Source organism: Betta splendens, chromosome 10 (genome assembly GCF_900634795.4).
Source record: "Betta splendens chromosome 10, fBetSpl5.4, whole genome shotgun sequence".
Taxonomy (NCBI): domain Eukaryota; kingdom Metazoa; phylum Chordata; class Actinopteri; order Anabantiformes; family Osphronemidae; genus Betta; species Betta splendens.
The window spans coordinates 1,185,869-1,197,483 of record NC_040890.2 but is presented as its reverse complement, the minus strand read 5'-3'; the positions used below and the strand labels follow the sequence as shown (position 1 = coordinate 1,197,483).

At 39.1% G+C, this 11,615-nt stretch overlaps 2 long non-coding RNA genes across 3 annotated transcripts; one reads left to right on the top strand and one right to left on the bottom strand.

Annotated features, from left to right (window-relative positions):
* Window positions 1-603: 603 nt before the first annotated feature.
* Window positions 604-2,377, bottom strand: LOC129604717 (uncharacterized). Of its 2 annotated transcripts, none has more exons than XR_008695868.1 (4): window positions 2,107-2,377; window positions 1,311-1,476; window positions 1,162-1,246; window positions 604-983 (listed from the first exon to the last, which is right to left on the bottom strand). It is a non-coding gene; the product is annotated as an uncharacterized LOC129604717 (long non-coding RNA). The 2 variants fall into 2 exon arrangements; XR_008695867.1 differs by having other exon boundaries at window positions 1,162-1,213.
* Window positions 2,378-4,685: 2,308 nt separating this feature from the next.
* LOC129604715 (uncharacterized) lies at window positions 4,686-11,367 on the top strand. Its single transcript, XR_008695864.1, has 2 exons — window positions 4,686-4,900; window positions 6,113-11,367. It is a non-coding gene; the product is annotated as an uncharacterized LOC129604715 (long non-coding RNA).
* Window positions 11,368-11,615: the final 248 nt, after the last annotated feature.

Sequence of the window (11,615 nt, the reverse complement as noted above, 5' to 3'; positions counted from 1 at the left end):
TGTAACTGACATTACATTGTTTACATCACCAAGATCATATGTGATGCTGCACATATCATAAACGTGAACTCATGAATACGTAGTGAGTCAACCCTAAGTAACAGGCTGCACTGTGGTAAGTACATGTATGTCCTATACACTTATTTCAATGCATGCACTCACACTCACAGGAACACTTCTATGCAGCACTAAAGTAATGTGAACTTTCTTCTAGGAGAGATTGACGACTTTCTGCTGGAGATAGGGGTCACCCATGCCAGCCCACACTACTGACCACTCACCCAGAACATGAAGCAGGCCCCCAGCAGCGCTTTGTCACTGCAGAACAAGAGCCCGGGTGGAAATGACCATAGGCCTGTTGAAAGCACGTCTTCAGTGCCTACGTCACCTCAGGGTAACACCTGAGAGGCCTGTGACATTAATGTGGCATGTGTTGTTCTCCACATTATTGCAATTATTAGAGAGGAGCAACACCCTGCCCTACAAATACAAGACCCTGAGGAGACTCCTTCCATCACAGTGATCTGCAGAGTGGATGGACAGATTTGCTTTAATGTCTTAATCAACCATCACCACCACCACCAATAAAAGAAACTGAATAGATGTAAATCATAATTTATTTGTTTTTTTTTTCATTTCCTACAAATACAAAGGCAATTGTTAGATTTTATGATTCTTCCAATAATTCATACAATTCACCTTTAACTATACACTCATCTCCAGCTTGTGTTTGGGAATTTCAATTTCTAGATCTGGCTTTTCAATCTTGTGGTACAAGTACAACATTTCCTTGAGATTACGTTTATACAACTCTGTAACCGGTAACTTAAAATACAGAAGATTTAGAGTTACATGACATCTTGAAATGACATGTTCCTCATTACTCTTACAGAATTGAACTCTGGCATTTACTGAACATCACTGAACTGTGTGCATCTGTGCAGCAGAATGTGACTGACCTCCTCCTGCTGTTCTTCCACACTCTGGGGCAGAGGGGAGATAATAAAGTCACTATACTTGGAGATCAAGTTACATCCTTTAAGCTACGCAACACAAACATCAGAAATCATGTGATGTGTATAAACTGTATATTGTAGCTGTAATATTACACTTTATAATACTGCTTCTAATAATTTAAGCTTTATTTAGTAGTATACCTACAACATCCTGGGCTTCTGTTGTGACAGGAGGATTCATATATTACCATCAGAATCTGTTAAGACCAACAAAGAACCCAACCCAGACTCTAAGAAATGTATATATCAAAAGTAGCCTATGTAAAAAATCAAATATATAGGTAGGCCTCTTACATTTTACACATGCACTTGTATCCTGGGGTGTGACGGGTTCTGATGAATTCCTTCAGCCTCAGCCTCTCTCCAGTGTTCAGGCTGAGGGCCTTCTCCTCTGCATGCGTCAGTGGTGGTGGTGCAGGTCCTCCACCAGTTGTTCTAGCCTCTGCCTTCTTTCTGTTGGCTGAGTAGAAGTCAAATGTTTGACTGTGTGAAAACATTACAGCCATGTTGAAAATGCTGCTGCACTGCTATACTCTGCATGCTATTTACTTATTTAATATGTCAAATATTGTAAAGTCAGATAGTCTACACCCATGACATGATGGTGCCTTATACCTGTTTGAATTATGTTTTTACATTTCATTTTTAGTTACGTTCTTCTATGTCTGCAGGATTGCGCCTACATAAAAACTGAAATTAATTTCTTATATTATTACGTGTTTTGGGTAACTTTTAAAAACCTAATTAGATTAACATAAAAACTGAAATTAATTTCTTATATTATTACCTGTTTTGGGTAACTTTTAAAAACCTAATTAGATTAATGTAATAATCGCTCTCCATAAAACGCATTGGATTATTGAATTATCATTACTTTACAAATCCCACATCAACCACAACAGGAATTTTAAAAATGCATAGACATAACACTGCACTTTTAATTCATATAAACGTCAGTATTTGCAATTACTGAAGTAACGCCTTAGATGAGTGAAAATGTCCTTACTTTACGAGTGAAAAATAACAACAATACTAAAATTATTTAGTATTTAGTTACGCTGAACACTGTATGATTAAAATGTAAACTTACGCATTGACTCGAGGAGCTATTTTCTTCCAAGCTAATTCTTTCTCTTTCGCCGCTGCAGCCGTGTTGCTTTTTCTACGGATTATAGACTCGTAGACGCTGTATGCTTGACGTATCATATCCATTTCCGGACGTCTTTTGTTGTCCTGTTGCCATGGTGATGGTAATATCTTCACTCCATTGATCAGGGCTTTGTATCGTCGCGGTGCACGCGCTTAACTCTGAGTCTGACAACTCAGAGTTGCTTAAACCAACTCTTTTCAGCTGTTCTGGAACCGAAAACTCCAGGTTTGCAAACTCAGAGTAGATCAACTCAGAGTTTTGTTTTAATTCAGAGTTTGTTAAACCTCCTTCTTGAAACGGGCCCCTGCTCTGCAGAATAAACCACTTTGACCACTTTTAAGGTGTGTGTGAGAACAGTTAAACCAGTAAGATAGAGCCAATGTCCTTTAAAAAGAAGCTCCAACATTTTACCGAAATGACATTAATTACTATAGCAGCAGAAAAACAAACTTTTATTACACAGACAACACATTGGATTTGGAACTCGCTCTGCGCCGTAAACATGACGTCTGATGTTGGTTCAGTCGCTAAAGCAAACTTCACATCCCTTCCCCTACTACGTATTGGCACAGAGACATTAACATATTGTCTCCACTCGGTCAAAAGGTCTAAAATACTTTAGCTCCGAGACAAAGAAAAGCTCCATGGGAGATCGGGCAGCGTGATCAGCTGGATCTACGTAGCTGTGGGACGCCAAAACCTTTCACCTCACTTTTTTAAACGCTCTTCTTATGGTATTTCACACAACAAGTCTGGCAGACTACCACTGCTAACTTGTAGAGAATATTATATAATAAAAATAAATAAATTGTAATAAACTCTCTCTGTGGTATGCCTGAACACTAAGAGTCAGCAGATCTCCGACTCATTAGTGCAGCAAATTGTTTGTTCTGCATATATTGATTCTGCATGAGTAATAAGGACTGTTTTACACTTATTTAGCCGAAGACAAAACTCATGAGGAGATCGGACAATTCACTCAGCTGCACCTAGTCTATGGAACGCTCTGCCAGAGCACACAAGAACGACACAGACTGTGGACGCTTCGTAAAACTTATTTATTTACCGGAGCTTTCAAAGTCGGCAAAACCCAGTGTTGCTCCCATTTAATTGGAATATCTGATTCTCCCGCAAGAATAATATCATAATATAATCAAACGCTGCACGCGGTAGCTCACACTCGGTCTGTCTAAGCATACAGTACAACTGCTTATTTCGGTTTTGAACTGCCAAAACTCGGAAATACTATTATACTTAATACTATAATCGTCTGCTAAATAATACAGGCAGCCAGCCCTATTAGTCATTTGTTATTATCTAAAAAATAGGGTCAAAGTAAGGCTTCTTAACAACTCAGCCACACTACTGGCTCAGAGCAGCACTTTACATATATTAGAAAAACAGAACATTTCTTAAAACATCAATAATATAGTTGAATGATAAACCTCATTTTTTATGAAATAAAAATGTTTATATTTTAACATTATTTTATAAAGAGGTCGAACCCAGGTCTCCCTCTTCAAAGTTACAGACTTAAGCTTTTCAGCCACAGGATGTGACAGCTCAATAAGGGCATAGCTGAAGAGATTTCTCCAGATGGAGAGAAATAGTCATTTTAACATGTTGTAGCAGCCCAGGGGGGTTATTCCTGTCCTGAACTGCTAAGGTTTATGGGTAAAGTAACCGTTCTTGTGTTTGTAGTGTTATAGTTGAAGTTAGGATTTAAGTAATGCGTATGTGTATTGTGTTCTTGTTTTTTGTGTGCTGCACCCTGAGGGAGGAGAGTGTGACACATATACTTTACACTAGTGGTGAAAAAACATAACACAGTAAGTGTCGTTCAATACCACCAGTTATTGTGATTTTTACACCAAATGTGTAAAATACTGGATCCATGTAGTGTAAAAATAACACTTTGTGGTGTTGCAAAATTATACTGTAACTGTTAACAATTTGATATTATGAAAGTGTTAATGCCAACACTTTTGACAAGATCAACATTACATTACCACCAAACATGGGGTGGTCAGTCAGGTCTTACAGTACATCAATTTTAAGCACTCCTTAAAAATTGGGTAAAAAAAAGACTATGGTGCATTTGGATGACAATTTAGACCAGTGAGGACAATGGCACAATATACATAATCTCATCTGTACCATATGCATTTTGTAAGTCAAAAGGCTTATAAAACGCCAGGCCATCAGCTTTAATAGCATCCATTTCTTCTGCATTCAAGACTTTGTAGGCATGACAATGTTCACTGAAGTAGTCGATCTGAAGCTTCATGACAGCAAAATAAATAACACTATCTACAAGAAGTATCTTTGTTATTTTACAGAACACTGGTGCACTGTCCTTAATATAACTGCAGATGACCAGACCTTCCCTATACTCCATTTCACTTTACCCAGTTATTTGAGAAAGTTTTTTTATGCATGTGTGGTACACCCAAATATGTGTGACCACATTTGGTTAAGAAAATAGGTATTGGTTTATTTACACTTATTTTATGGTCCAAATATTCTCTGTTATTGAACAGATTTATTTTACATTTTTGATATGTATACCGGTGTAAATTTTAGGAACCATGAGTAGGCGGAACCTTCAGAACTGTGTCTGCGCACCCCCGGCTGCCTATTGCGGACCATTTCCTGATCCTCTCGAGATGCAAATTGGGAAAAGACACGAGTGTTTCTGTCGTTCCTTCATTGCAGCTTTTCCTATATTTGACAGGTCAGTACTTGGTTAAAAAAAGAAAAAAACACCACAGATGAAAGCCTTAAGCTTCGTATTACTTCTGTAGTTGATGAGAGAAGCGTTGTTTGTGATTTTCGTAACTTTTGAACTGTTTGGAAAGTCTATTGAGCCACGGCAGTTACCGCGAGAGTTCGTCAGCTTGCGCTGTATACCTTTATCTGGGTTACATAGCCTGTGAAAATACTCCCATTTATGCACTAAGCCTCCTGATGTGACTGTACCAGTTCTAGTAGCACAAATTAAGTTTAAGCAAACATGTGAAAGAGAGTTTTAAGTCTATTACATTGTGATTTTGTTTATATTGAAATGTAATGCACTAACTGTAAATTGAATATGTGTTGAATTGAAATAAGAGATGCAAATTGGGAAAAGACACAAGTGTTTCTGTCGTTCCTTCATTGAAGCTTTTCCTATATTTGACAGACATTCTTTTTGTTATCGTGGTCACCACGCCTGGGGCCCGTAACACATGTTAACATTTTTCCCTCTGACTTTAACTAGGGATCCTCCTGTAAAAGACAGTCCAAAAAGCAGCAAAAGACTATGAAAAACCTTGCAAGAGTATAGAATATATAGATTAGTTGCATACTGTTTAACTTACCCATGCATCTCAATCATGTGAGCCACCAGTATGTTGACAAGCTGCCTTCTGGTGCTGTGCTTTAGAAAAGAGTTTTTTGTGTATTCCTCTAACACCTCCTGACCACCTGGTTTTGTCAGCAAAGCATCTCTGACCATCTACAAAACAAGGGAAACCGAGAATAAGGAAATAGGAAGTAATATGATGACTCCAAGTAGTAATTTAAAACATTTGTTACATTTAAAATGATGATGATTGTTGGAAAAATACTGCATTTAATCATTGAAACATTGTTGGAATTTATTTTGCTGATCTGTTCAAGCCTTGTCAGCTGTGCTATAGCCTTGAAGTTTTCTCCCTTCTGCTCTGCAAGAAATAGGGAGTACCAGTGTGTAGCATCCTTATCTGATGAGCCCAATGCTTGCTTTGTGCAGAGAATATTTCCTACGTACTGTGTGACTATGCACCTCCCAGAATGCAATACATATTATGAGCTGAATCCCTGTCTTCTCTTCAGTGAGAGGAAGTTGCCTTTGCTGTAAACTGCTCACTCCTTGCAAGTAAAATCCTGAAGAAGGTCTCAACTGATTGTGTCTGCTTTATTTAAGATTTACGAAGGGAACTAACAATTTCCCTAACATAATTGGGGGCTCGTCCGGGATCCCAAGATCCTCTCTTTGCCGGGACATCGAGTCGGCGACTGAAGTCTGTGCACAGCCAGGTTTGGAACCTGCAGAAAATCCTGGGAGGTGAATTCCTGCCCAGGTCAGACGTCGGCTGGTGGTCCGACGAGGCGAGGTGACGGGATCCTGAACCAGGGCCAGGACATAGATCGGGCGAGTATGAAAAGAGTAAATCCTAAGGTATCTTAAATTCCGTGAGTGGCTCACGAGGTAAAAGAAGACTGGGTCTTCAGAAAAGTTCCGTGACGAGGTCACGAGGTAAAATAGGACCGGGTCCTCGTAAAATAGATTAATGATAGTTTGTCTGATTGAAGCAGCGGCAGAGTGGAAACCTGACGGTGTCAACGTAAACTCTGTGATCAGCTGGAGTAAATCAGACTATATAAATAAGTGTTATTGTTTGTCGGTCTCTAAGTGAATTTTAACTTCTTAGAGGAAGTCTCAGAGACTTTTTGTGTTGTGTGTCTGATTGAGATCAAAATTGAGAGGTTGGTTTGCTGAGACAGCTGTGTCCGCAGGAAACTAGTTCCTGTAGAAGCTTGGCACAGTCGATGCTCTCTGTGAACACTGTGACTGATCGTTGATCTCAATCCTCGTAGTGAAGCAAATTAAAGAACACTAAGGGTGAAAACCTTGAAGGTGATTCCAAATACATGTCTAAAAGACATTCTCAGTCGACTATAATAATATATACATAACTTACCATAGTGGAAAAAGAAATTTGGATTTGATGGAAATTTAAAAAAGTAGAATTGTGTTAAAAATTTGATGGATAAAATAACTGTGATAACTGAAACAGTTAAAAGAACAAGATGGGGAATATAATAAAGGGACCAGTTAAAAATTCATGCTATATGCACAACAAAATTTTGAATTAAAAATAAACACTAAAGGGGTGTATAAGTATGGAACAAATTAAGTGAAGACATAAAAAATATTAATGAAATGATAGAAATATAATAGAAACTATATAATAGATATAATTTAATAATTGTTTTATATTAATATAAAAAATAACCTATAATACAATAATAATATAATTGATGTGCTTAAATATAAATATAAAGGCATGCGTCAATTAAAACATAGGAAAGAACAAGCTCATTGATTAATTAGATGGAACGTTGTGGAAGTGGTGCACGAATATTAACATTCTGTTATAATTCCTTATTGTTAAAATACTTTGTGATGTATGAAACTAACAGTCTATGTTCAGATATTGAATACAAATCAATGAAATGAAGCAAAAGCAACAATGTTTGCTGTAGACAGTGAAGGATGCTATTGGCACTGACTTATGTGTAAGACTGCATGATTACCCACAAATTACCCTAACCATATTTGGCAAAAAGGAAAACCTGCACATGAGGTTGTTAACAGAGTTTATGATTGGAATCCAAAATAAAAGTGTGAATACAGCTCAATGACGGTGTGAAAGAGAATAGCTCTGAACTGGAAAACCCAGACTGTGCCCACAGCCCACCTTAGAGGAAATCAACAATCAGCAACAGTGTGCTTTAGGTTTGGCAGAGAGACGCAGCCCATACTGCACGGCTGAGGCCACAGACCATCTGACTGTCCACAGAATGATTCTGCTGGAGCAAAGTGATGGGCGAGAGGCCAGTTGGGTTCCAGTACCAGTGTAGATAACACTGAGGAGGGAGGTGAATGCACTGACACACTCCACAATGAAGATACACACGCACGCAGACGCACTCACTGATGATGTCACAGCTAACAGCAATGAAGAATGCTTGCTATGCTTAGACTCAGAAATGCTCACAGCTAACTGCAATGAAGAACGCTTGTAACGCTTAGATTCAGAAATGATTTGACAATGTTTTTCAAATGTAGAAAAAAAAAAAAACTTTATAAATCATGTCAGAGACAATATTAGACTAATACACTCAGACCTGATGCAGAACAAGGAATAGCACTTGTCATAGACTCCCTGTTAAGAAGTTGTGGTACCTGATCCCTACATTCTGTTGAATAATTTACACCCAGATAAGCAGATCTTCTCAGTTATAGATGTTAGTAATGCCTTTTGTAGTATCCCAGTTCCCCCAGGTTCACAATTTTGGTTTGCGCTTACTTACAAAGGTCAGCGATGCACGTACACCAGGCTACAATAAGGTTATTGTAAAAGCCCGACTAGTTTCCGACTAGTGTATTCCAGCAAATTTTGCTGAAATTACACCCCCACACAGTAGTCAGATATTACTGTACACAGATGATGTTCTGGTAGCGTCACAGACTGAAGAAGAATGCAGTAAAGATACTGTAGCACTTCTTTCATTTCGGCCAGAGAACAGTCACAAAGTCAGTAAAAACAAACTGCAACTGTTGAAGAAAGAGTTTTCAAAAGTAGAGAACCTAGACCACATTTACAGGACAAACCCATACCTGGTTCTGTATTTGTCTTTGTGGATGGACCAAGCAAAAAAAGTCTGAAACTAGAAAAACGCAGAGTGGCTGTGTGGTTCTGACTGATAGTGAGACCTTGAAAGCAGAACCGCTACCCCCACACTACAGAGCACAAGCAGCAGAAATAATTGCACTGACTGAGACATGCCGACTTAGGTCAGATAGTTACCATCTATACTGATAGCAGATACGCACAATGAACTATTCATATATTTACCAGTCAATGGGAAAATAGAGGCATGATGACATCAACGGGAAAGACTATAATGAAGGTGATTTAATGAAAAATTTGTTAAAAGCGGTACAACTACCTGCAAAAATAGCCATTTGATGCACTGCACTCCCAAAAGTGAAAATAAATAAATAAATAAATAAATAAATGGACTCAAAGGACAAGCTGCTGAAAAGTTATTACTATGTTTGACAAGGGGAACCTGTCCTACCAACATCCCTCTATAAAGGAGCAGCAATATTGTGACGTGGGCCTTGCCATGTCTCAACGGGGGGGGATGGTATGGATAAAAAACAAACTACTATACTGCTTATGCATTTACAAATTATTCTAAAAAATGTTGTTCCCGATGCATCACTTGCTCTAAATATAACCCTCAAGGAATTATTCGACAAACAAGAAGAACATTCCCTATAGCAGAATATCCATTTCATTATTTGCATATTGGATTTTTGTGAATTAACTAGCTGTCAATGTAAAAAGTAGTGTTTGACAATTATTAACCTTTTTTTCCAAATGGATAGATCCACTAGCTGTAGCAAAACTCTAGTAAGATATAATACGATTTGGGATACTAGATCGAATTTATAGTGAAAACGGACAACACAGATTTTTCCTACCTGCTGCTATCAGACTATATAACCAGAACTGTTAACTTCCTATTGCTACATTAACTCACCTACTGCATCAGTGATTTATGTAATAATCTCCTCTGTGCAACATTTGTGCAAATCAGAACAATATTTAAATTTAACAACCCTTCCAATGCCTTCCATATGTCAAAGGTGTTAAAACATCACAAGAAATGTTTTTCTGAAAATGCTTTTCAAGAGGTGCCTTGTCCACAGGAGGGACCACTGCAGGTTGGTGACTGGGTGTTCACCAGAGTCATAAAGCGCAAGAACTGGACCTCACCCCGGTGGGAAGGCCCGTATAGAGTGACGCTGACAACACCTACAGCCTGCAAAGTCGAAGGCATCTCCCGGTGGATACACAACACACACTGCAAAAGACAACAGGTACAGGCAACCGAGTAGTATTGTCCGTGAGAAAAAACCCAACTGAGGGAGGGGAAAAGTCTGCCTACAAAGGGGGTCAGCAGCATTTAGAGCACTGGTCGTCTCAACGGCAGCAAAGAAACCAGCGGTACCTTCTCTCACTTAGGGGGACATTCTCATAAGGAGATACTATGAGGGGACACTGTCCAGCCACGGGAGTTGTACTAACTGCCCTTGTACTGTTGATTGATGCTAAGCCACTCCCCGACCTCATCAAGGATGAGGAGAGACCTACTGACCAGTATCACACTAATTTGTGGTATTGTTAAATGAAGACAGAGCACTCTTAACTTTACTGGTTCAGTGTGTCTCTTATTATTATGGTATTGATTTCATGGGGACCCTCCCACAGTCTGATATCAACTATGTTTGTAGGCACACAATCTATGGGCATCTTCCACCCAATTGGGTAGGTTGCTGTGCCCCTGTTTATGTTTCAGATGACTCCTACGTGATGACACCACAGCAGACGACTTCCAAGGAAAGGCTACGGAAGCGAGAGATCGACCTGAAGGAAAGTGATCGGATCTGGGGATCAGACGTCCCCATGGACAAGAAGCTCTGGACTACAGGCCAGAAAGTGGCACTATCCCTATTTCCAAGGTTGGGGGTAGGAACAAACATGCTAAGAGCTGAAACCATAAATTACTGAATGACTCAACAGGCACTCCGTGACCTACAGCACATATCCAATGTGCAGGCGGCTGACGTAATGAAGGACAAATCGTGGTTGGTTTAAGTCTGGCACATGGACTGACATTATGATGAAGATTTTTGGACCGATTCTACTGATTCTTTTGGTTCTGATGCTGATTGTGTTGTGCGTAATTCCCTGTTTGAGGGCCATGATCATCAAGCTGGTGAATCAAGGCCTTCTCAGGGTGTGCACAGTCATGCACTCTCAACAAATACACTATACACCTTTAAAGCTTGATAACTGTAAAGTGAACCTCCACGATGTCGACGGAAATGGACGCTAAGCTGTAAATATTGTGCTTCTGTGCTTTTGACCCTGCCTACGATGTTCTAACATTTATTCCATGTTTTATGATGACTGCACTCAAAATCAAAAGACGTTGTGCTGTTCTGATGTATGCATGATTGTTTAATGAATGTTTCAATTTTAAACAGGAGGGAAATGTTGGAAAAATACTGCATTTAATCATTGAAACATTGTTGGAATTTATTTTGCTGATCTGCTCAAGCCTTGTCAGCTGTGCTATAGCCTTGAAGTTTTCTCCCTTCTGCTCTGCAAGAAATAGGGAGTACCAGTGTGTAGCATCCTTATCTGATGTGCCCAATGCTTGCTTTGTGCAGAGAATATTTCCTACGTACTGTGTGACTATGCACCTCCCAGAATGCAATACATATTATGAGCTGAATCCCTGTCTTCTCTTCAGTGAGAGGAAGTTGCCTTTGCTGTAAACTGCTCACTCCTTGCAAGTAAAATCCTGAAGAAGGTCTCAACTGATTGTGTCTGCTTTATTTAAGATTTACGAAGGGAACTAACAATTTCCCTAATAATGATAATGCTACGAATTTTATTTCCATACGATTAATTCGCATACACCAAATCACAACATAAAAATAATAAAGATCTTAGATCTGTGCACTTCAGCAATAATGCTTATTACCCCCAGCTTCTGACTATGAAATGCTTGTTGTGGGATAAGTTAATGGCTTCCTCTCTCCCATACCCCTTTCAACATAG